At 42.4% G+C, this 26,689-nt stretch overlaps 1 pseudogene; it reads left to right on the top strand.

The window, feature by feature from the left end:
- Positions 1-26,689, top strand: part of LOC126378795 (uncharacterized) — a 101,649-nt pseudogene that overhangs the window by 2,965 nt on the left and 71,995 nt on the right.

Here is a 26,689-nt window from a genome sequence, read left to right as displayed (position 1 = left end):
ATTCAGACCACGATTCTGAGTTGGTGTCAAGTGGAATTTCCATTTAGCATAGACTTGTTGTGATGTTACCCTTGCCGCGACTGATAAAAAACTCAAAACTTACACAAGAACGTCCAAAACCTAACCAACCCGGGGTCTGAAGCGTTACAAAGAACCTTTGAACAAGCGAAAAAGGTTTTTTTACGTCGGTACCGGCACTTGTGTTCTTCAGTAGTTGTGTTCTTGACAGTAATATGTGTGTCGGCGCCGCAATGACTTCCGAATAGTAGTGGGCAGTATTACGGGTCACTGCTCACTCAACAAGCACCTATTTAACTTAGGGATAACGGACAGCCCACTTTGTAGGGGCTGTCTGGATGCAGAAGAAACTGCCCCCCATGTAATCCTGGAATGCACGGGAGTGTCAGGACAACGGGTAAAAATCCTCAAAGGAATGAGTTATTGGGGTCGCTCCGCGAAGCCTGTGAAATCCCCTGGAGGCTTCTGAGCTTCTGGAAGGAGATAGGTTGGCTTACGTAGTCAACAATTACACGCATAATGGGCCATCTTAGAGTCTAAATGCGGAAAACAGAGCCCACTAACATAATGTGTGTCGGCGCCCCCAGAGCTACGCGGTGGGCACGGGCGCCGAGTCCCTGCAGCGCCTGGTGCAGGCCGCGCCGGCGCGGCGGCACACGCTGCCCGCAGACGCCCACGACCTGCGGGAGCCGCTGCGCGACCACCTGGCCGAGGTACCATCATCATCATTCATTCAAAGGTGGGCACTGACTGGTGTTACGAGGCGTTATGTAATGTGTTGCACAGCGAGCGAGTATATGTATACACTTTGGTACCATGTCACATTAACTTTTTTGACAAATTGAACTGTAAGTCTCACTAATTGTCAAATATGTTAGTGCGACAGAGTCCTAAAGTGGGTACATTATATTGCTCATGACTGTACAGGGGAATAAGGCGCTCGTAGCCAGCATCAACACTGATTTTAAGCACATGACGTAACATATCATGCTCGCTGCGAATGGTGCAATACGCCTCGTAACATCGGTCAGTACCCACTTAGCTACGCTCTTGTCTGTGTAGCATTCTTCATTCTTGTCTATCAAAGGCAAATTCTTTCACTTCCTTACAAGATACGACGTTCGCCTTCTCTTTAATCTGTTCCATGTAAGCTCTTCTTGGTCTTCCCCTTCCTCTCTTTCCTTCTAGCTTTCCTTCTATGTTTTTAATAAATTCGTCGTGTCTTATTAAGTGTCCAATCATCTTGCCTCTTCTGTCCTCAATAATTCTCATCCATCATTCCACTTTTCCCTTACTCTTACTAGCACTTCCTCATCAGTAACCCTTTCTGTCCAACTTATTCTATCCATCCTCCTCAACACCACAAGAGCAAACCCATCAAAAGTAAAAAAAAAACAATGCTCCATACCGCCTCCGGTTGTATGAGGTAAGGTCTATGCCCAGCGGTGGGACGTATGGTCTGTATGTTTATATTGTTGCCAATCCCCCAGCTTCGGCTGGAGCTGGAGTCGTCCTCGTCGTCCATCTGCTCCACGGCCCGCGAGCACGTGCACGGGGACGAGCTGATCCTCACGTGCGGAGCGGACCAGCTGGTGGAGCGGTTCCTGCGGACCTGCCTCGCCAGGCGGTACCGCCTGCTGATGGCTGAGAGCGCCCACGAGACCAGGGAGGTAGGCGAGCTGATGTTCTCCATGTCATACGGTCTTTGATGATAGTGGAAGAAGAGAAAGTGGTGTGTCAGGATTAGAGGATTCGATCCCGGTCGTGTTTTCTAATCCCGGGATTATCTAAAGTTAATCTCGGGATCCCGGGATTGTATTGGTAATAGAAAATGGTAACAAAAAGACAGTGAAGTTTATCAAAATCAACTCTTTTTTTAAATCTTTAGTTAAATCTTCAAAAACCAAAAAAAAATTATACTTTCGCCTGATAAAATTAACAACAAACTAGACACTTCTGTAAATAATTTATTAAATAGTTTGATAATTGCCTAGTTTTTTTTATATTTTCGAATACACTAAAAACATCATCTACTTAAAACTTATTTGAATATTTTGTAAAAAAAGACTATAGGTATACTAAAACATTTAAGTCTATGCTACAGAAAATAACACTCGTTGGTTTTCATCTATGTTTACTCGGACAAATTAATGCATTTTTGTTAAGAAAAAACTATCAATATTTACACGACGAGAAGCGGATATTTTACATATGTTTACACATTCGTTTCACGCATATTTTATTGACTTATATGAAAAATAAATAATCCCGAAAATTTCGGGACTAAAATATGACCGGGATCGAATCCTCTAGTCAGGATGGTAGTAAGTGGAATGCCGTGGTCTCTGCCTACCCCGATGGGAAATAGGCGTGATCTTATATATGTATGTATGTGATACAGTTTTTTGTTTTTTATGACTACTTGACCGGACTAATGGAGACAGTTCATATCACAAAAATCACTCCGTGATTCTTAGTTTGGTTAGGACACTGCAGGTCATCCGATTGTTCGAAAGTAAGATCCGTGCTTCGGAAGCCACGTTAAGCCGTTGGTCCCGGTTACAACTTCCTGATGTAAGTACGTAGTCGTTACATGAGTCATGCGAGGGGCCTTTGGCGGCTCTATAATAACCCTGACATCAGTGTTGATATAGTTGGTAATCCACCTCAACCCACACGTTAGAAGAAGAAGGGAAAAGTATGCATCATCCTCCACGTCTTTCCCTTAGCGATACAGCTTCCGATGTGGTAGTAGTTTTACATAATATTGTATTGATGAGCTCGGTGGCGCAGCGGTAAACGCGCTCGGTCTGCGATTGTTGAAGTTAAGCAACTTTCGCAAAGGCCGGTCATAGGATGGGTGACCACAAAAAAAAAGTTTTCATCTCGAGCTCCTCCGTGCTTCGGAAGGCACGTTAAGCCGTTGGTCCCGGCTGCATTAGCATTCGTTAATAACCATCAATCCGCACTGGGCCCGCGTGATGGTTTAAGGCCCGATCTCCCTATCCATCCATAGGGAAGGCCCGTGCCCCAGCAGTGGAGACGTTAATGGGCTGGTGATGATGACATAATATGTAATTTAATTTTTGACGTTCAAAAAACGCTGATTATGTAAGGCAATTTTGAAAAATAAATATTTTTGAACTTTGAATTTTCCATTACGATGTGACTAACGCCCTGTATATCTTGTGCGCAGTGTCACGCGATGGCCGCGCGGCTGGCGGCGGCGGGGGTGGCCGTCACCGTCATCAGCAACGCCAGCGTGTGCGCCGTCATGTCCAGGGTCAACAAGGTGGGTGCACGGAACATAATCATTGTATTTGTATTCATTTAGTGATATTAATGCATGGGATTAACTGCCTGAGAACTGATATTAGGCAGCTAAATTACTCAATTGTATAACAATATGTTTATTTTTTATTTTTTTAAAGAACGGTTAAGGCCCTGTGCCGAGGTATTTCTTGCAGCTTCTTTTCCCCGGCTATACAGGTTGTGAGAAGCTGCAGTAGTTTTAGGCAGATGAGACGTTCGTTATGTAACACTTGACGATTCAAAGTGTAACTACCAACTGAATAAAGATATTTTTGAATTTGAGTAACTTATATACTGACCTAATGCAATAATAAATTGTTTACATCTAAAATCTTAAACTTAAAGTTGACATCAATGCTGATGATGCGGAAGTGGATTCCTTAACTCGTGCGCAGGTGGTGGTGGCGGCGCACGCGGCGCTGGCGGGCGGCGCGGCGCTGGCGGCGGCGGGGCTGCGGGCCGCCACGGGCGCCGCGCGGCACTACAGCGTGCCCGTCGTGGTGCTGGCGCCGCTCAGTCGGCTGGCGCCGCTGCACGCCTGCGACCCGCGGCACCACAACGCGCTGGCCGCGCCGCACCACGCCCTCTCCTACCAGTATGTATACCCACATCCTGCTGGCGGTATCCCGTGTTCACGGGATCTATTCACCCAACATATTCAAAATTTAGATATAAATATAAAGTCATGCCTATGTTTTTCTTTTTTAAGTTCTTTTGTCAGTTAGTGTAAGTTACAATTACAATAATTGTTATGGAAGAACGGAGTCACCTAACGAGCATATCTATGCTTAAAAGGTGGCTCCAAACCCAGTATAAGCTATGTACCAAAAGATACTGCAATGAACTTTTTTATTATTTATTATTATAACATGAAAACTACTCGAAGGTTGCCTGGAATAGACTGTCACTAACACCATGTATATAAACTTGTGTATGTGGTGGCCAGATCTTATAATGCACATTATTATTCGCTACTACAACAAAATAATTGTCCGCCATCACGCAAGACAAAAACAAAGCGACACTACCGGTGGATAATATTACTTCTTCTCTCGTGTGGGTTCTGAGGTGCATTACCAACCTCATCAACCCTGGTGTCAAGGTTACTATTGAGCCGCCAAAAGCCCCTGACATAACTCATGTAACGACTACGTACTTACATCAGTAAGTAGTAACCGGGACCAACGGCTTCCGAAGCACGGATCATCTTACGTTCGGACAATCAGGTGATCAGCATGTAATGTCCTAACCAAACTAGGGATCACGAAGTGATTTTTATGGTATGTCCCCACCGGGATTCGAACCCGGGACCTCCGGATCGTGAGCCCGGAGGCCGTTAATGTTACTAATTTTACAATGTGATTGCCAACGTTTGATTTTTATATTTTAAAGGAATATTCTGAACATAAAAATAATAAAATTTTGTATTTTTTTATAATAAGTATAATTTTCAATAATTTTCTTTTCAATGTACAATTTCTTTTTTTTTTTCCATGTATATTTGTACGCCTGCATGCAGGCCGAACACATCACAACATTGTTATTAGAATAATATTACCACCTTTTTGTATTTTATGTGTTCTGATTTGATTTGTATAAGTGTATGTGTCCGCAGGAGTGCGTGCGTGACCTCGACACAAGTCTTCGCGCCGCTGTACGACTTTATACCGCCCGACCACATCACGCTGTTCATTACCAATCTGTACGTATTTCTCTTGATTATGAGGTCAATCAGAAATCAGAATCATTTATCCAACGTAATTATCATGGATAAACTTGTTGAAGGTCAATGTAACATTTTTGAATTTACGTGTGTAATAATGTGATAATATGACTGCGTGATGAGCTCTGCGCAGGATGCTAGCGTAGCTGAGTGATGGAGTCAAAAATCAGAAAATTATCATGGATAAACTTGTTGAAAGTCAATGTAACATTTTATGAATCTACGTCATTTTGCAAGGTGTTATGGCTGAGGAGAAGAAATTACAAGAAACTGCAACAGCAACACATCTTTTAAATCAATGAGGGTACATTACAAGTTGTTTAATAACTAGAGGAACACATTCAATACCAGACATTTATATCATTTAGGTGATCATTAATCTTATAATAAGCTTTTTTACATAAAGTAAGCTTCACGTGAGCTTTAAATTTATTGTGTTCTGGTCCACAGCGGCGGGTCGTCCCCCTCGTACATCTACCGGCTCCTGTCGGAACTGTACGACCCCCTCGACTACCAGCTGTAGCGCCGCCACCGTCCATCATGATGGAGTAATGCTGGAGAAAAACAATACTGGGTGAATTCTTGAAACCAAAATATCTACCGTGTGAGGCCTTTTTAATAGAGATGTAAATTCCGGGATCCCGCGATAAGTACCGGGTTTTTTACACACATACATATATAAACTCACGCCCGTAATCACTAATGGGGTGGGCAGAGCCACAAGTAATCAAAGACAACTTGCAGCCACTGTTGATACGATGTCGTAAGCTGGATATGATAACCTTAAGGAAACCTTATGGTGGTGATAAGGGATCAGCCCATAACATTAGTCATGTTAGAGGACACAATCCCTCTGTCGGACTTTTTACAATCACGAAAATCCCGGAGTATTCGGGATTATCCAATATTATTACTAATTTTGTAGTATTTGTATGCATGTTTTTGGTGCATATATTCAAATTCAAATAATTCAAATTCATTTCAAATTCAAGAATTTGAATTTGATTTACTAATTTTGTAGTATTCGTATGCATATTTGGTGCATATTATTATAAACTAATTTAAATATTCATCGAAATTGATGATCGAATCGTATAGTATCTTCTTAGCCGTTATTCCGTCTTTTACGGAGTCTGTTTACCTGTCCAGTAGGTATTTACAGCTCCGGGTTATGATAGAGGTATATTGAAAATATAAGTGTATTAAATCTAAATAAAAACCTGTTCTTGTTTGCTATTTGCATTTAAGTACTTTCCTAATCCCGAACCGGGATCCCGGGTTTGCTAATGTGAAATCCCGAAATACCGGGATTAGAAAAGTCTTGTGCCCGAATCGTGTAATGTATAAGGCCGTTAGTTGGGTGATTTTTGAAAGTGCTTTGTTACAAAATTACGGCAGACAATGGTGCCAATTCAAGCAACCACAAACTTAATTTTATCGTAATATATTTTGACAGGACTAAAACTAGCTCTGTCTCTTCCTTGCACCTGTTGTAAGTGAAGGACGGCACTAGTTTAAGGTGCATTCCTTTTCGGTGGATAATAAAATGACAGGTATAACTTAAAATTACGAGCTGCCGGAATCGGGGCCTAAGTGCTGTCAACATGAAATTATGTTAATTTAAAGTTGGCTCGCGTAGCCGCCATTGCAGATATATTGATTTGAAGGGTCGAAGACTTTACTGTAAATACATAAACTATGTACGTTGATATTAAATATTGTAAATAAAGTTGCTGTTTTATTTTGTCGTGGTATTAAGGTGCGGGCCCTGCGCGGGCGCACGGTGAGGCTACACACGCGTATAAGCAAGCGTCATTTTTTTTTTTTTGACGTGACTTATCGTAGATATGCCACAGATGGCATTAATTACTTGGCCGGACAAATGGGGAGCGCTGAAGGCTCTCACCCGGTGTATAAGCGTCGCTTTGTAAGAAAATGTATGTGGTTGTGTCCACTCCTTGTCGTTTCGATGGCATTAAAATTTTTTCAGCCACTCGAACAGCATTTTCGGTGGCATTCATCAGCTCCTCTCGCGTACAGGTATCAGGGCACGCGGGGAAAAATGTCAGGTGAGCCATAGTCTGTGGCGTAACACCACACACGCAGCTCAGGTTCGATCCGTTAAGAAAACCCCACCTGGACAGGTTATCTTTACTTCGGCCAACCTGTGTGCGGAGTCTAATCCTGTGTGTGTGTTGTGTCCACTGCAACGCACAGAGAGAGTCGCTTGCTCGAAGGGGAAGGGAGTTACATAGCTCAACGCTGTCGACATTGCTATGTCAAATGACAACAAGATTGCCTTTGCAATGTGGCCTTTTTAACCCTAATGAGGGATTAAACAGGCAAAGATATACAGATGGCGCTGTATAGAGTTGCCTTCGTTTAACATTCTAATTTCATGGCTCACAGACATGCATCTTTCACCCATTATTATTCTGATCAAAATAAAGTTGCAATAATTATTTATACAGGGTGTTAGTGACATAGTAACGAATACTCAGAGGGATGATTCAGACCATGATTCTGAGTTAATATCAAGTGGAATTTTCCGTCGCAAAATTCATGTTATTTTTTAGTTTTTTTAAATTATTTTCAATTCTATACTTTTGCGATGGAAAATTCCACTTGATATTAACTCAGAATAATCAGTTGAATCATCCCTCTCAGTATTCGTTACGATGTCACTTACACCCCCATACAAGTACATACAGTAGCCATACAAGTAGGTATGGGTGTTAGTGACACTGTAACGGATACTGAAGGGGATGATTCAGACCATGATTCTGAGTCGATATCAAGTGGAATTTCTTGTCGGAGAAGTCATGAAAATTTTAGAGCTTATTTAAATTATTTTCCGTTCCATACTTTTGCGACGGAAAATTCCACTTGATATCAACTCAGAATCATGGCCTGAATCATCCCTCAAAGTTTTCGTTACGATGTCACTAACACCCTGTATGAATCTGCCATTACATTTTTGAATAATTATGTACCCCAAGCAATGAGGAAATAGGTAATTATCATGGAGGAGCTCGGTGGCGCAGCGGTAAACGCGCTCGGTCTGCGATTGTTGAAGTTAAGCAACTTTCGCAAAGGCCGGTCATAGGATGGGTGATCACAAAAAAGAAGTTTTCATCTCGAGCTCCTCCGTGATGCGGAAGGCACGTTAAGCCGTTGGTCCCGGCTGCATTAGCAGTCGTTAATAACCATCAATCCGCACTATGGCGTGATGGTTTAAGGCCCGATCTCCCTATCCGTCCATAGGGAAGGCCCGTGCCCCAGCAGTGGGGACGTTAATGGGCTGATGATGATGACGTTAAATCTGAATAGCGCCATCTGGGATATAGTCTGGTAAGTCTCTCAGTATCGCCGTAGGGCAGACAACAGTAGCCAGTGCATGACTAACAACCGCTAGTCGCGCGCGACAATGCGCGACGCGCCTGCAGTCGCGGCGAGAGTGAGTCGAGATGGGTGAGTCGCGCTCGCGAGTGAAAGTGGCGCCGCGTTGTGTCATCGCGCTGGTGCCGCGCAGTATATACCATAACATGCAGTGACGTATGTAGAGGGGAGGTTTATTTAATTAGATTTTTAAAACAAGAAACATTTATTGAGAAGCTGTGTAGGTTCACAGCTTTTCTTCTTTGGTGGTGTAGGTGTGTGTTAATTATGGGTTTTCGAGCAGTTGGAAGAACGCTTCACTCTCATTTTGAGATCGCTGAAGCCCCAAAATGGGCCTGAAGTAATGATTTCCGAATTAATGTTTGGACCATAAATGATTACCACGAACTCAGCGGTAAAGGAAAACAGCGTGAGGAAAAATTCCCGAAAAATGCGTTTCGGAGGTAGTTATGTGACCTAACTTGTATTAGTCTGGTTTTCCCTTCGCGAGTTGGAAGTAAAAAAACCGGACCTGTCAAATATTCAGGTTAGGTCTTTTTCTATCGTGGGTTGTGAAGTGGATTACCAATCCCATCAAACGTGGTGTCAGGATTACTATTGAACCGCCATAGGCCTCTGACATGGCTCATATAACGAATACGTACTTTCATCAGTAAGTACTAACCGAGACCAACGGCTTGACGTACTTTCCGAAGCACGGATCATCTTACTTTTCGGATAATCGAGTGATTAGCCTGTAATGTCCTAAGCAAACCACAAAGTGATTATTGTGATATGTATACTATTAACGCATTGACTATACCATAGTTAATAAATACTTAATTTTATTATAGAGAAAAAGGGAGACAAATTATTAACTTAATTTCTAGACTGTATTGAAATGATATTGAATTTCTCAGTATTTTTACTGTGTTTGTATACTGCGCCAAAACACAAATAATCGAGAGCATGCTATAACGACTGTCACCGTCTTCCTCATTTCGCACTAGTTTGAAAAGGACAGAGAAGCTTGACATTAATCGCGCCTAACTTCACTCTGCACTCAGTGCGTCATGTTGGCTGCATTATAATAACAATGGGCGGGGCCTATTGCCATCGCTACGTTTCAGCGCTTTTATATTTTAGTATGATTGGACGGTGTAAGTGGTAAAGAAATCCAGCGCAGCTGTAAAGCGCTGAATGATCGGAGCATGACGAGTTGTGTAAACTTTTTTATTGAGGCTTACGTATCGTGTCGTCTGGACTGGGCAAGGCATACCGAGAACTAATTATCTCGGATTTTTCTATCATTTTCACCAAGTTGCAGTGCTAAAACTCTGGAATTTAGACATTAACATGTGTGATTAGTGTTTTCCGTGGAACTACGGCGTTGTACACCCAACGACAGTGCGTGACGATGGTAACGAGATCACATTCTGATTCACATTAATTATGTGAGCGGTGACGAACCATTTTAACTGCGCGATAACACGCCCTGTCGTCGTTCATCGCTTTTGGCACATTATCTCGACAAGTGAAAAAAATTATAATGTCGCGTGCGGTTCGCTAATATAAAATCAATACTGAAACCGTAAATCCACTTTGCGCTCGGTGCTGCGCCTAATTTTCGCTCTTATCGCTTTAAAGTTACCAAAATTTATCAAGGACTGAAATAAAACCGTAATTTTTTCGTTTTGGAATAAAAAATAATCGCCAATAAAAAAATTAAGAGATTTGGCGGTCATTTTCGAACGTGGCTTTGAAAAAAGTAGAGTAGAGGTCGCTAGTGTCGACGGTTGTCGCGCCTGCGCGCGCCAGTCCGCGCGAGCTTCGCGTCAGTGCAGTCGTGCTCTAGCAGTTGTAGGCGCTTATGCAGTCACAAAGATAATTGAACTGTGAATTATAGTGCTTGCAAAAGTGTCGCAGTGCAGTGTGTGCGTGTTTGTGTGGAGTGCGCGCGAGCAGGCAGCCGGGGCGAAACGCCGAGTGTGGTCGGCGCCGATCGATATTTGGTGGAGCCATGCCGCAAGCATGAGCCAGGGCGGCTCTCGGAGGCCGTACTCGCGCGGCGGCCCGCGCTGGCACGCACGCTACAAGGACTACTGGGACTACGAACAGAACTACAGGTACCTATCTAGCAATACTTCGTGCCTAGTGCAGCAGACGCCCCCTCGCCCCGCGGACCACCGCGGCACCAAGTTTCACTCTCAGCCAGTAATTGTTTTGGCAATTTACTTGGTTCACCGCGTGATGAGCGCACTAGCGGCTGCGTTATGTAAGACCACAGCAGTTGGAGATATCCATGTAACGTGTCGTAAACTCGCTGCCTCCAAGTACGAGTGTTTTAAAACACAAAATATTTGATTTAAATCGCCGCCCCGCCAATGTTTCTACCAGGCTCGCATAAACATGTAAATGTTTACACACATACATACACACAAACAAATAGGTAACTCGGGAGTAATGTTTGATAACCGATTGATAACATTTTATGCCACTTTTCCTGTCCACCCTGATAAACTGCCAGCATGATTCTATGAATATGTTTCCCTGTCCATTTTTTCTACACAAAACATCAATATAAAACCACAAATGCAGAGAAAATAACATCATGACAGTTTAGAACTTATCTTAAGTATCAGTATCCTGTCTACCCTACAATGAAAAAAAATCCATGAAGGTAAGTTTCCAACCTAGCAACAAAGACCGTACAAAAATGCCAGCCACATAATATCCAAGATATGTGCATGAATCACTGCCCAGCCCGTTCCAACTTAACCTTTTTGTGTTTTTTCTGTCTTGGTTCATTTTTGTATGTTTTGTTGAGTCCATGACTAACAGACAGATAAAATACTTGAGATATGGCTTGTGTCGGGGCCCTGGCGTGTTGTGAGTGTAGACTAGAGGATGTGGTTGTGTAGAAAAAGGTTTTAGAAAACCAAAATGGTGGTATCATTGCAGGAAACTAGAGAGATAATTGTTTTGTGTACCAGCTTCAAGATATATATTATGAAATTCTGATTACTAAATAAACACAAATCTAAAACTTTCGAAAACATTTTCTTTTTTCTATTTAACTTATGAACCTAATAAGTCCCGACATTTTAATAATATTTTTCTATGACGCCACAGTGTGCGTTTTCATACAAATTCCATAGTAATTTCGTGTTTTTACGTTTAGTAAAAAGTAACTGATTTGACTTGTGACTAGCCTACTAAGATATCCACACACAATAGTTGTGCAGTGGAGTTTGGGCCATTTGAACACTAATTATAACTTCCATATCAATTTGGGTCAGTTAACAGTTTAATAATAATGCAAGTCATTATAATAAAATTAAGAAATAAGTTGAAATTGCAGTTCAAAATGAGGTTCATTGCAGTAAAATTGATAATAATTATTGCTACATTGTCAATTTTTGGTATCAACAAGATTGCATGTTGCTTTTTAAATAGGTATTGTGTTAAAACATACATAAACTCACGCCTATTTCCCACCGGGGTAAGCAGAGACTATTGAACGTGTGTTCCATAAATTTTACGCCTGTCGATTGCCCGTCCCTTTCCTTTTCGGCGGATAAGAAAATGACAGGTATGAAATAAAATTAGATTTATCAATATTTAAAAACAATCACAAACTAAACGACAAAACACGAAATTACAATGGAATTTGTATGAAAAAGCACACTGCGACGTCATAGAAAAACGTGACAAAATGTCGGACTTATTATTACGTTTTTCTTGATCAAAATTCATACATAAGTCAAACAGAAAAAAGAAAATGTTTTTCGTCAGTTTTAGGTCTGTCTTTATTTAGTAATTAAAACACATAATAACGGGTTCTTACCGCGTTTAAATCAGGGATATGAGACTCCCGATATTTCGACACTGTTGCAAGTGCCAGGATCGGATGACTGATGAGATTGGAGTGGAGTAGGTAGATCCATAATTTTCTGCGGGCAGACATATCTGTCTACTACTAGTCTAATATCCCTATTTTAAACGCGGTAAGAACCCGTTATTATGTGTTTTAATTATGATAATAACCGCGTAAACTTTATTTAGTAATCAGAATTTCATAATTTATATTTGCCAAATTATCGTGGGCAAGATAATAATTTTATTTTTAAAACCACACTGTTGTAAACAGCGACACATTTGACGCAAAATGACATTCTCATTACGAGGTCGACGACATCTTTTGTAAAAAGTTTTACGTCATTGTGCAATAGTTAGTTTTTAAAATTATTTTCTAAAAACTACGCAAGCACTTTAAATGCCTATTTTGTGGTTTATGATCACTGACATACTATAAATAAATTGAAACACAATCGCTAAGGAGTTCTTTTTTCTAAAAAAAGCGTCTGAATCGTGTTGTAAATATGTACATAAAAGTTATTATGTAAATACCTAGTATAAGTTCGTTCCCTCAAATGAAGATGTTCATCATTCATCATTAGCAGCCATCATTATCTCCACGACGATCGGTCCTGCGTTGCCCGCATCCAGCGGCTCCCCGCGACCTTCACCAGATCGTCGGTCCACCTTGTAGCGGGCCTACCCACACTTGATCGCCATTTGAGAACCTTTCCGCCCCAGCGGCCATTGGTTCTCCTCGCTATGTGTCCTGCCCACTGCCACTTCAGCTTTGCAATTCTCCAAGCTATGTCGGTGACTTTAGTTCTTTAGTTCGATCGAGCAGGGAAATACCGAGCATAGCTCTCTCCATTGCCCGCTGAGCGACACCGAGCCTCCTCACGAGACCCATAGTGAGCGGCCACGTCTCACTGCCGTAGGTCATCACTGGCAACACGCACTGGTCAAAGACTTTCGTCTTGAGACACTGAGGTATTTTGGACGAGAAGATATTAAATTAAGATGTTATGGCTGTTCAAATAAAGTGCAATATCGGTTGTTGTCGTTACACGCCGTCCCCTGTGACAAGATGTCCCGCGGACACATTTGCAAAGATTGGTTGTCTATATCTTATACGATGTCTATGTCTATGATGTAATATCTTAACTAATCAGTTCCAAAATAGAACGTGACTTCCGTGAATCGTGGAATCCAATATAGATTCTCAAGTATAAAAGTACATGTGTAGTCGCTCATTCTGCGCGTGATCTTTGGGCAAAAAAAAAAAACACGCAATACTGTTATTTTCAGTCCCTGGGGCCTGTTTAATAAAACTTAAATTGTAAATTACAACGACAATTTGGTGTTCATTACGTGGCTAATATGAAACTGCAAAGTATTCGTGATCACATAATCCGCAATGTACATCAAATTGTCATTGTAATTTACAATTGTAAGTTTTATTAAACAGGCCCCTGGTAGTACCAGTTCGGAGAACGCCTGACTTCATTATAGGGTAACTGGTTCGATTCCCGTCTCGGGTTGTATACCACTGAATTCGACTTTGTGAGCTTGAAACTTTGAAGGATCATAGATAAAATTGATATCACATGGCAATGAGTGCAACTATGATGCACTGAACTGCGTTCGAGAGAACCCTCAGCGCTCCCCATTTGTCCGGCCATGTAGTTAATGCGATATGCTGCAAATGTACAATAAGGTACAACAAGTCACGTTAGAAAAAAGCTGAACTGTGCCATAGAATAAGAAAAAAATCAAATCAATTTATAAAAACAAAAAAAGAAAGAAAACAAGTAGAAAAATAATAATACAAATAATACTAAAATATCAGTTCTCAGACAGTTAATCCCATACATTCATATCTTCTAAATAATCACTAACTTTATAATAACCTTTTTTGTAAAGTTTTTGTTTAACTACTGTCTTAAAACAGTTGGAAGGCAAAAATGGGATTGCGATGGATGTACCTCTGACTACCCCAATTGGGATATAGTCTTGAGCTTATGATGTTCAAGAGTCCGCTAGAAGAAAACTCTCCTTGTCAACAAGCCCACCGTACGCTAGCTCAAGATAGATCGTCAGTCTCGAAAGCCAAGAATACAATCTGTAGCTCAGGAAAATAAGTAGTAAAAGACTCTGGAACTGCTCGGCTGCGCAGGCGCAAGTCACATCCGCGTGTATATTTAGGGCGGCGCGGGCGACGACCCCGAAGGTCGCTACCTGCGGTACATAACGCACGGCGCGCCTGCGCCCGCGCAGGTATACGGACGGATCAAATATTGAAAAGAATCAACGTGTGGAATTTGGTTATTATTATTTTCTGAAGCCTATCACGTTGGTCTGACAGAAAGCTCTTTTACTGAAGTTCAAAATGTTCTTGCAAAGTAAATATAATAAAAACTTTTTTCTATACGTAGTCTTCTTCTATCGTGTGGGTTGTGAGGTGGAGTACCAGCCTCATCAACCCTGGTGTCAGGGTTCTACTTACATCAGTAAGTAGTAACCGGGACCAACGGCTTAACGTGCCTTCCGAAGTACGGATCATCTTATTATACGTAGTGTTATTCTTTGCATTATGGCAAAAGGTTCAAAACCACATCGGAACAGGCTTTAGTAATTGGCCACAGACCACAGTGGGGCTAACTGTACTACAGGTTGGTGCCAAAAAATAGAAAGTTCGCGAAACGGATGCGATGGCGGCTGGTCACACTGCCTACTGGCCAATTGGAAAGTTTAATGTATTCAGAGCATTTCGGACAGAAAGGCCTGCCTAGGCCTGGGACCAGTATACATACATAAACTCACGCCTATTTCCCACCGGAGTAAGCAGAAATTATGGCATTCTATTTGCTTCGATCCTGACACACTTCAACACCTCTGCCAACCCCTTCGGGGATGCAGGCGTGATGCTATGCCACGTGAATGACTTAAATGAATTCGAATGTTTGAGATTGCAGCAAATGAAAGTTCGCCACTATAGGCTCGCCCCTAATAAACGTTTCTTTCTTTCTTTCTATTAGGCCGGGTTTCCACTGACGCGGAGATGGGCGGAGAATAGCGGAGATGTGCGGATTTGACCAATCACAGCGTTCGAGAGAGCGAAAAACGAAGACGCTCTGTCACTCTCTCCCTCACGGGGATTGGTCGATTCCTGCACATCTCCGCACAGTTCCGCGTCAATGGAAACGCAGCCTTAAATGGGTCTTAAACTTAGCTGGCGAGGAGTGGATGTATTTTTACAAACCTCTACCCACCCCTTTGGGGATACAGGCGTGTTATGTTGAATATAAAATAATAATTCGAATGATTTTTAACCGAAATCATTCATTTGAAATTGCCTAAAATTCACAAGGGCAATTTGTTATAATTTTGAAAACTTCAAAAGATTGCCAAGTTACAAACATAAGTTATGTTTACATAACTTATCTCACGACTGTATCCCAATGGGGTAGACAGTACATCCATCGCAAGATGAACTAAGTACCCACACCTCACCGAGCAGTTACACACGTTTGCAAAAAACACATTTCACAAAAAAACCTTCTCGACAAAAACTCATCAGCTCCTTTCCCATACTTCCTGCGGCCCCCTGCCTACCCCGCAAGCCACCTGTGCACCAGGTGGCGCGACAAATCCCAGGCCCGGTGCGTGTGTTCCTTGCACCCATACGTAGGGCTTTGACCTAGGGTGTGAAGGGAAAAAATAACGATGAACTTAAAAACTTTAATAGTTTTTTTGTAGTGGTACATAGAAGGACTATGTATTTTTAATGACTACCTAAATGATAAAAATGTCTGGTATTGAATGTGTTCCTCTAGTTATTAAATAACTTGTAATGTATACCCTCATTGGTTTTTAAAAGATGTGTTGCTGTTGCAGTTTCTTGTCATTTCTTCTCCTCAGCCATAACACCTTGCGAAATGACGTAAATTCAAAAATGTTATATTGACCTTCAACAATCCATGATAATTACATTGAATAAATGATTGTGATTTCTGACTTAGAAAATGTTTATTGCGATCTGCTCTGAACCGGCGTGCGTGTATGAAACGATTGATGAATGTGGAGGAAGCAAGAGAAGTGTGTCAGGATAGAAGCAAATGGAATTCCATAGGCTCTGCTTACTCCGGTGGGCGTGAGGCGTGAGTTTATGTATGTGTGTATGTAACATAATACAGGGTGTTAGTGACATCGTAACGAAAACTTTGAGGGATGGTTCAGACCATGATTCTGAGTTGATATCAAGTGGAATTTCCTGTCGGAAAATTCATGTTTTTTTTTTATTATTTTCAGTTCCATACTTTTGCGATGGAAAATTCCACTTGATATTAACTAAGAATAATGAGCTGAATCATCCCTTTCAGTATCCCTTTCGTTTCTTTCTTTCTTTCTATTCGTTACGATGTCACTTACACCCCATACAAGTACATACAGGTAGCCAAACAAGTAGGTATGGGTGTTAGTGACACCGTGACGAATACGGACGGAGATGGTTCAGACCATGATTCTGAGTTTATATCAAGTGGAATTCTCACTCGGAAAATTCACGAAATTTTTTATGTTTTTTTAATTATTCCACTTCAGATTCATGGTCTGAATCACCCCCCTCAGTATTCGTTACCATGTCACTAACACCCTGTATAATCATAACGTCGCCAATTTTTTTTTATGTTTTTTTAAATCCAATCAAGTGAAGCAGGAATCCAACGCCCTCCGTTAATGGGTAGCAACGACCCCGAGGACATCCTTTGTTTATGTATGCCGACAGCTGTGCGCGTTCAACGGCCTCCGGGGTCACTGGATGACACCTGATAGCCCATACGCAGCCTTCTGTAAGGCTCTAGGGATCCCATATATTATCGTAACACTAGCTTTTGCCCGCGGCTTCGCTCGCATTAAATAAGCTAATTTCCATCGAGTCAAATCAGTTACTTTTTACTAAACGTCAAAACACGTTTTTTTTGAGGTGACTTAAAGAATTTATTTCGGATTTGAAATCCATAGATGTTAGTAAGTACAAAGTAACTTATACAGTTATACCTAATGTTAGTAAAAGGTACATAAAACAAACAAAACATAACATAAACAGCCTATATACGTCCCACTGCTGGGCACAGGCCTCCCCTCAATCAACCGGAGGGGGTATGGAGCATACTCCACCACGCTGCTCCACTGCGGGTTGGCGGAGGTGTTTTTACGGCTAATAGCCGGGACCAACGGCTTAACGTGCCCTCCGAAGCACGGAATCATCTTACAAATAAATATAAAATATGACAAATTTATCAGACCCGATTTTACCGGCGGACACCATATCCCGGCTTGACTGGTATAATATGGAGGACCGTCCAGTATGCCCATATTGGGCAATCAGGTCTGTCACACAACACCTTCAGGACCATACTGGGGCTCCTGCGCACACGCCGCATTATTGAGGCAACTCTCTTCCGCACAATTGCATGAAAGCCATCTGTGTGTGCCTCGGCAAACATGCCTGATGCGCTACAGAATCTCGGAAAACCCAGTAGAATCCTGAATGCATTGTTGTACTGAATACTTAGGGCGTTAAAGGTCTTCTGCGTATACCGTACCCACGGGCTGCACGTATAGAATGACGATGTTATTGTAGATTTGCCGCAGATGGCATTAACTGCTTGGCCGGACAAATGGGGAGCGCTGAGGGCTCTCACCCGATACAAAATTTAAGACAACAGGCCTGAAGGTGCTGTGGTAAGCAGTTATCGTTATGTTGAATATAAAATAATAATTCGCATGATTTTTAACCGAAATCATTCATTCGAAATTGCCTAAAATTCACAAGGGCAACTTGTTATAATTTTGAAATCTTCAAAAGATTGCCAAGTTACAAACATAAACATAACTCACCTCACGACTGTATACCATTGGGGTAGACAGTACATCCATCGCAAGATGAACTAAATGCAAAAACATGATTTTTTTTTTTGCCGTGACTTAATGTAGATTTGCCGCAGATGGCATTAACTGCTTGGCCGGACAAATGGGGAGAGCTGAGGGCGCTCACCCGGTACAAAGTTTAAGACAACAGGCCTGAAGGTGCTGTGGTAAGCAGTGGTGGAGGATATTAACATTAACTGATTTGTCATCTAGGATTTGTGTCCGGTTAATCTTTACAACAAAAGAAAAAAAGAAAGGAAAACATGAAACAGTAGGAGTAGGGCCCTGTGCTGGGAGGTTTTCTGGCCACGTCTTTCTCTCAGCGATACAGATTCCGATGTGGTAGTAGTTTTACAGCTAGTTACATAATATGTAATTTTAATTTTGACGTTCAAAAAGCGCTAACTATGTACTGTCACGAGCATTAATATTATGTATACACTTTGGTACCATGTCACATTAACTTTTTTGACAAATTGAACTGTAAGTCTCACTAAATGTCAAATATGTTAGTGCGACAGAGTCCTAAAGTGGGTACATTATATTGCCCATGACTGTAAGCCAATTTTGAAGAATAAATATTTTTGATTTTAACGCCATCTACATTCTTCTTATCGTGTGGGTTGTGAGGTGGAATACCAGCCTCATCAACCCTGGTGTCAGGGAGTGTCAGGGTTATGATTGAGCCGCCAAAGGACTGACATGACTCATGTAACGATTACTCACTTACATCAGTAAGTAGTTACCGGGACCAACGGCTTAACGTGCCTTCCGAAGCACGGATCATCTTTTGGACAATCAGCTGATCAGCCATCTATATTGATCATGAACGTAGCCTGGAAGGGTCCTGATTGACCTTTACGTTTTGAACGTGAACACGTAATTTTATTCACAAATTTACGTTTAAGAGGTCACATTGAAGTCGTCAACGTAAACCGTATAGTGAATTTGAATAACAAAAAAACTACGCGCTGGATGTGCTTCGATACATAAGATCACACCTTTTTCCCATTGGGGTAGGCAGACAGAGGTATATAGTGTATATGTCGTGGCCAGATGTAAAATTGATCATTTCATGATGTGTTCGACAATTTCATGAAATGGCCAACTTACGTTGACTATATCGTTGAAACGTCAACGTTAAATGATATATCAATCAACGTTTGGCCATATCGTTAATGTAGGCGGTGTCCATGTTATGTGGTGTAATAAAAATGCGAATAGTCGATTAATTTCTTAGGATTAAAATTATGTACATATTCGATATAGAAAATTGTACAATTACATTGATTCATCGATTATAATATCAATCATGTTTTAAATATAATCGACACCAGCGCCACTATCGGTGGATAATGTTACTAATTTTACGATATGATTGCCAACGTTTGGCCATATCATGAAGTAATCATGCATTTAGTTGCTCATATCGTTAAACGTTTTGTGTTCGTTGATCTGGCCAAACCACATCATGATGTGGCCAACCAGTGATATTCTATTTAATGAAATATGACCATTTCATGAAATGATCAATTCTATGATCTGGCCACGACATACATCCACCCATTTCAGTCATTCCAATGATATTTTCGGTTAAAAACACTCACACTTAGCGTAAGCTTTCGGCGAGTAAAATCTCCGTTAATAGCATCCGTCGCGACTATTGGTTGGCTTCGATATAAATCGCGCCGCGCGCGTCTCGGGTACCGTGCAGACCCAGCTGAAGTTAGACGTGGAGGCTTCTATTTATTTATTCAATGCTTAAGCTAACGACTATATGCCAAGTAGGGTAGTCAGAGGTTCATCTATACGAGATGAACTAAGTATTTACACCGGTTCCGGACTGTAAGCCTTAATGTACATTGGCCTTATACGTCTGTTTCAGACGATTTATGACGTCATTGCCTCGAAGAAATGCACTTTCTTTCATGGCTGTGCAAGCCAATCCTAGAGCTGCAAACTCTACCGCACACTCTGCAGGAGAAGTCTCCAACTGGTGGATTGTTGTCGGTTTGATGGCGTTTCATTCTCCTGCTCGCCAGTGTGTCAAACCAGGAGTGGTCATGAGTGTCGCGTCCATCGAGCACACGCTTCTTCCTATTAAAAAAAAACTATTTTCTTTTTTTTTGCACTGCCAATCTCTTTTGTCTTCTATCGCGACGAGTTGATATCGTTCCTCGACCTGCAGCCGGGGGTTGCGTCCGGGCATTGAACCCGCGACCTTCGGTATAGGTCGCCAAATGGGGTGACTACACGGAGGGGAGTGTTGGTTTGTGTACTTATGTGTATGGGTGTTTAGGGTGCATCCAGTCTCCGCCGACAAGATATGACTATGACTGGCTGGAAAACTTGAAGCAAAAAGTACCTACTCGTCGTGGTTTACCACCTCCTGAGGAGTCGCGTTTTGTGTGCGAACGATGTGGCAAGCTGAGCAAGATGAGGAGCTCGGTGGCGCAGCGGTAAACGCGCTCGGTCTGCGATTGTTGAAGTTAAGCAACTTTCGCAAAGGCCGGTCATAGGATGGGTGACCAAAAAGTTTTCATCTCGAGCTCCTCCGTGCTTCGGAAGGCACGTTAATCCGTTGGTCCCGGCTGCATTAGCAGTCGTTAATAACCATCAATCCGCACTGGGCCCGCGTGGTGGTTTAAGGCCCGATCTCCCTATCCATCCATAGGGAAGGCCCGTGCCCCAGCAGTGGAGGGGACGTTAATGGGCTGATGATGATGATGTGGCAAGAAATGCCGCGCTGCTATAGGGCTCTATAGTCATCGGCGGCGCTGCGGGACCCCGTAGACTCACAAGTGCTGCAACATCATCTACTATAGAGGTCCCGGGTTCGAATCCCGGTGGGGACATATCACTAAATATACTTTGTGGTCCCTAGTTTGGACATTACAGACTGATCTGATCACCTGATCGTCCAAACAGCAATATGATCCGTGCTTCGGAAGGCACGTTAAGCCGTTGCCCCGGTTACTGCTTACTGATGTAAGTAAGTAGTCGTTACATGAGCCATGTCAGGGGCCTATGGCGGCTCAATAGCAACCCTGACACCAGGGTTGATGGGGTTGGTAATCCACCTCACAACCCACACGATAGAAGAAGGATGCCAGTGGAACAAACTCAAAACTTACACAAGAACGTCCAAAACCTAACCAACCCGGGGTCTGAGGCGTTACAAAGAACCTTTGAACAACCGAAAAAGGTTTTTTTACCCCGGTACTTGTGTTCTTCAGATTCAAACTTCGTCTCAAAGCTCGTAAAGTTGGGAATACTTTGCACGTTACCAGCGCACACAAAAACTTCGAGAGGCAAGAACGACCGGGTCTACCTGCCACAAAAACCCCAAACCTGTGTAGAGTTAAATGGTGTCAGTCTGTCCTGGGGTCTGCAGTGTTTATCACAAGGACATCGTGCCTTTGGAAATGAACTTCCCATCTAAATTATTATTTATTTATTAAATCTTAATACTAAAAATACAATTATCAATGCCCTGCATAACTGTTTAAACAGTTTGTCTGCAGGAAAGAGTCTCTACTAATAATATGAACTTATATCTAATAGTCAATTACTAACATAAGTTAACTAGGAATAATAAGTTAGCTAGGACAAATATCCATCATAAGTAGCCATCGGTACGGCAATGCAGGACGGAAGGGGCATGTCACAGGGACTGTAACCTGGAACCTGACAGAGGGCAGCAGTAACTGTCAGTACTATTCAGAGGCAGAGGACAGGAGTCCTAGTATGGCTTTGTAATAGACTACTCTGGGCGCCATCCCACTCGCGTCAGACAGAGTACTGCGGGGCGGAAGGCAAGAGGGAAACCACTGCCCTATTTTTCCCTAAAAAAGTAGCATGGAGAGTATTTTACAGTAATGCTGCACCGACAAGAGCGTGGCTCTTAAATTGATGATGATGAGGACAAATATATAAAAGAAACAAATAGTACTGTTTATGTACTCGTAAGGGTATCTATCTTTGTATTTATTTTTATACGTACGGTCACGAGCATTAATATGTATACACTTTGGTAGCATGTCACATTAACTTGTTTGACAAATTGAACTGTAAGTCTCACTAAATGTCAAATATACATGTTTTAAGTTTACGCGGTTATTATCATAATTAAAACACATAATAACGGGTTCTAAAGAAAGAGGGTAGACAGATATGTCTGCCCGTAGAAAATGATGGATCTACCTACTCCACTCCAATCTCATCAGTCATCCCGTGATCATGGCACTTGCAACAGTGTCGAAATATCGGGAGTCTCATATCCCCATTTAAACGCGGTAAGAACCCGTTATTATGTGTTTTAAATGTCAAATATGTTAGTGCGACAGAGTCCTAAAGTTGGTACATTATATTGCTCATGACTGTACCCTGTTTCTTATACCGCCGGAAACCCAATAGTTAAAATTCGATTTATGTTTTTTGTCCGATCCCTTTTTTGTACAGAACTGACGGGACTTTGTGCGCCTTGTGGCGTCCCTTTGACTTGATTTCGAGCGTCTGTTTGAATGAGGGACTTCGGCTACGTTCCTCAAAAGCAATACAGATGGCGCTGTGAAGATTTCGTTTGTTTGTAAACTCTTTATTGCTTTAAAAAACAAAGGTACCAACAGCTTAGCGTGACTTCCGATGCACGCATCATCTTACTATCGGACAATCGGGTCAGCCTGTAATGTCCTAACCGAACTAGGGATCACAGTGATTTTTCTGATTCGTCCCCACCGGGTTTCGAACCTGGGGCCTCCGGATCGTAAGACCAACGCTTAACAACTGGACCACGGAAGCCGTTGTTGAATAAATGATATATATTTGATATTTGCAAAAAGATTCTAGGATATTTTTGCGATGATGGTAACGCGTTAGAATGTTTACCCTCTTTCTGGACTTCCGCGGCTGGATTGTGGGTGACGCTGGCGATAAATGTAAACATGAGCTATCAAGCTGACAATGTTGCCACACTGCAGTCGACCACCTGAGATATACAAAGCGTTACCCCGCTGATAGGGCGATAAAACTCTTGAGATTGTTATAAGCCCGCAGTCATGCGTCGATGTATCGTAAAATAAAAAATATTACTGAAAGTACAAGCAGTCGTTCATGCAATGTAATGTTGGGGAGTCCGATTTTACTCAGTGAGTTGGTACAACTGAGGGTAAAGATCTGATCCAAGTCTTTGGGCCCTCCGTGGAACCCGAGTGCTATGCACGCGTGGGTTCCGATCCCATCCTCGTCGGCAATGTAATGTATGGGACAGAGACGAGTGAAACCACGGAGTGGCCGGCGCAAACTGATTTATTATAAAATACCCACCACAAATACCCACCAGAAAGGACTTCAGAAGATTCCAGGTACGAATCCTGGCAGGGTCGCCATGTTAAATGTGGGGAACTTAAGTAATTAAACGACGTGTGTTCTTATTAACGTCTCGTGAATTACTAGAAGCCAAGTACATAGTAAATCGGTATAACTAAGATATACCACTACACCAGTAAGTAATCAGGATACTTGTGTTGGCAATGTCCCGCAAGTTCCCTTAGGTTCTTGCTGAAAGGGTTAAGTTAAAATTCAACTTGGTTTACGATGTCCTTAAGTATTTAGGGTTACTCCACAGAACTGTTGTGGTGGTGGAGGTTGATATCCGCACACGGAAGCGGCAGTGGATTGGTCATGTCCTTAGAAGACCTGTGGAACACCCGTCCCGATGAGCTTCTGACCTGGTGTGCGCGTGGGAAACGCAAAAGGGGGCCCAAAGAAACCTGGCGACGCTCGGTTGACCGGGAATTGAAAACTGTCGACATGTTATGGGAGCAAGCTATTTACTTGTGAATCTTGTGTGTATGTAGGTAGTCGTTACATGTAACGTTACATGGCCCATGGGCCATGTCAGGGGCCTTTGGCGGCTCAATAGTAACCCTGACACCAGGGTTGATGAGGTCGGTCATCCATCTCACAATCCATCTTAGGACTTTGTGCCAAGAGTGGCTGCACTTCAATTGGGTATACTTGTGACAACATTATCGATCGGAAACTCCACTTGATATCCACTCGGTGTCATGAGCCGAATCATCTTCAGTATTCGGTACGGTGCCACTAACACCTGTAGAAGTCTTGTGTAAATTTCAAATTAAAAAAAAAAACCATCACAGAATCGAAAGTCGACGAAACCGCAGGCAAGTACGAGTGTGTTGCGAGCTCCCGGCCAATTACTTAGTAATTAAAACCAGCGCACAAATTGGTCTAGACCTGTTCGGTTCTCTTGTTCGTACGTTCAATGCGCTACTTCCGCTCACCACCTGTTGTATTACTTAAGATCACGCCTGTTTCCCATTGCGGGTAGATAGAGATCAGATCGGATTCCTCATACGTCTTTTCCAGAAGACCACCCAGCTCTGACTACCCCAATTGGGATGTAGTCGTGAGCTTATGTTATGTAAACAATTAAGCTACAAGCAAACATTACTAAGGTCAAATCACATATTGCAAAAACGAGAATTATGCGTAAACAACGGTCGGCCATGTTGGCTCGGTTACCTTGTGACGTCACCGCGCGTGTAATACAAACTGCGCGTGCGCGTTGTACATGCTTCCGCTCCATAAGTAAATATAATCAGTGTTTGATCGCGACACAAAATAATTCACTCCAAACCCTAACACAGTTGTCTCGACCATTATAGACGGCGATACGGCTCACCTATCACGTTGGTCTAACAGAAAGCTCGGTGAGGTGCGGGTGCGCAGTTCATCTTGCGTTGGATATGTCTCTGACTACCCCATTGGGTTATAGTCGTGAGCTTGTGTTGCCCTGTATTGGGTTGGTATTTTCAAGTTGGAAGCTCGGACAGGCAGTCTCGTCTATGGAAGACCGGATCTGTCAAATCTAGGTTGGTTAAGCGGACCCTGTGAAACCGTTCTGTGAAAGTCATAACATAAACAGCCTATATACGTCCCACTGCTGGGCACAGGCCTCCCCTCAAACAACCGGAGGGGGTATGGAGCATACTCCACCACGCTGCTCCACTGCGGGTTGGTGGTGTTTTTACGGCTAATAGCCGGGACCAACGGCTTAACGTGCCCTTCGAAGCACGGAATCATCTTACTTTACTGTGTGAAGGTCATGATACAGTAATCCCCACAACAACCAAAAGAACAATTCGCCAGCGAATTAAATTCCCCATAGTGGCGAGGTGTTGGTGCCAAGGTCACACTTCCGCGCTTTGTGCCTCGTGCAGCCACTGACCTTCACGAAACTGGTATTATATCCATGTAGCAGAGTACAAACTCTGCACATACTGGCCTTTCGTTCTGACCATCATCATTTTAAATTACGAAATTCTCATTCCAGAAATCAGAATCATTTATTCAACGTAATTATCATGGATAAACTTGTCGAAGGTCAATGTAACATTTTTGAATTTACGTCATTTCGCAAGGTGTTATGGCTGAGGAGAAGAAATGACAAGAAACTGCAACAGCAACACATCTTTTAAATCAATGAGGGTACATTACAAGTTATTTAATAACTAGAGGAACACATTCAATACCAGACATTGTTATCATTTAGGTAATAATTAATCTTATAATAAGCTTTTTTACATAAAGTAAGCTTCACATGAGCTTTAAATTTATTTTCTAACAAATTTAAAATGCCAGTTCCATTCCGCATTTCCTTTCATTTTACTCTCTTTTGACGCACTGCATCCCCGACCTTCATAAAAACAACAAGTATATTATACTGTTTAGGGCCGTGCCCTCTAATTCTTGATTAATTTGTGAAGTGTGTATATTGTGAACTATGTACAGTCATGAGCAATATAATGTACCCACTTTAGGACTCTGTCGCACTAACATATTTGACATTTAGTGAGACTTACAGTTCAATTTGTCAAAAAAGTTAATGTGACATGGTACCAAAGTGTATACATATTAATGCTCGTGACCGTATATTCCTATCCTGTTTGTGAAGTGTTTTTAATAAACTGTATATATTCCTGCTTGCTTCTAATTTATCACCGTCATCACCAATCACTCCCCTACTCTGCCGGCACGTCGGGATACCATATCCTCACCACCCAGCGTGCCGCATCCATGTACCAAATGCTTATACTGGTGGAAGAATGGCTGTGGTCCTGTGGTCTACCGGCTTGCTTCTTAAACGGGGAGCACCAGTTCAAACCATACTGGAGTTGCACCAATTTTTTTTGACCTTTGATGGGTTTGCTCTTGGCCCCAGACTTGCCCGAAGGCCTAAGATGGAGCTCGCCCAGAAGGTGCCTGTTCACTCTGGCCTTGAAAGAACCCGGGTTATATGCGTTCGGAAATACAGAAGACGGCAGAGAATTCCACTCCTTAGCAGTGCGCATCATGAAGGACGATGCGAAGCGCTTTGTGTGAATAGTTGGGATATCCACCAAATAGGGATGGAACCCGGCCGTGCGTCTGGAAGTCCGAAGATGA

Source organism: Pectinophora gossypiella, chromosome 27, assembly GCF_024362695.1.
Source record: "Pectinophora gossypiella chromosome 27, ilPecGoss1.1, whole genome shotgun sequence".
Lineage (NCBI taxonomy): Eukaryota > Metazoa > Arthropoda > Insecta > Lepidoptera > Gelechiidae > Pectinophora > Pectinophora gossypiella.
This window is presented reverse-complemented; position numbering and strand designations above follow the sequence as displayed.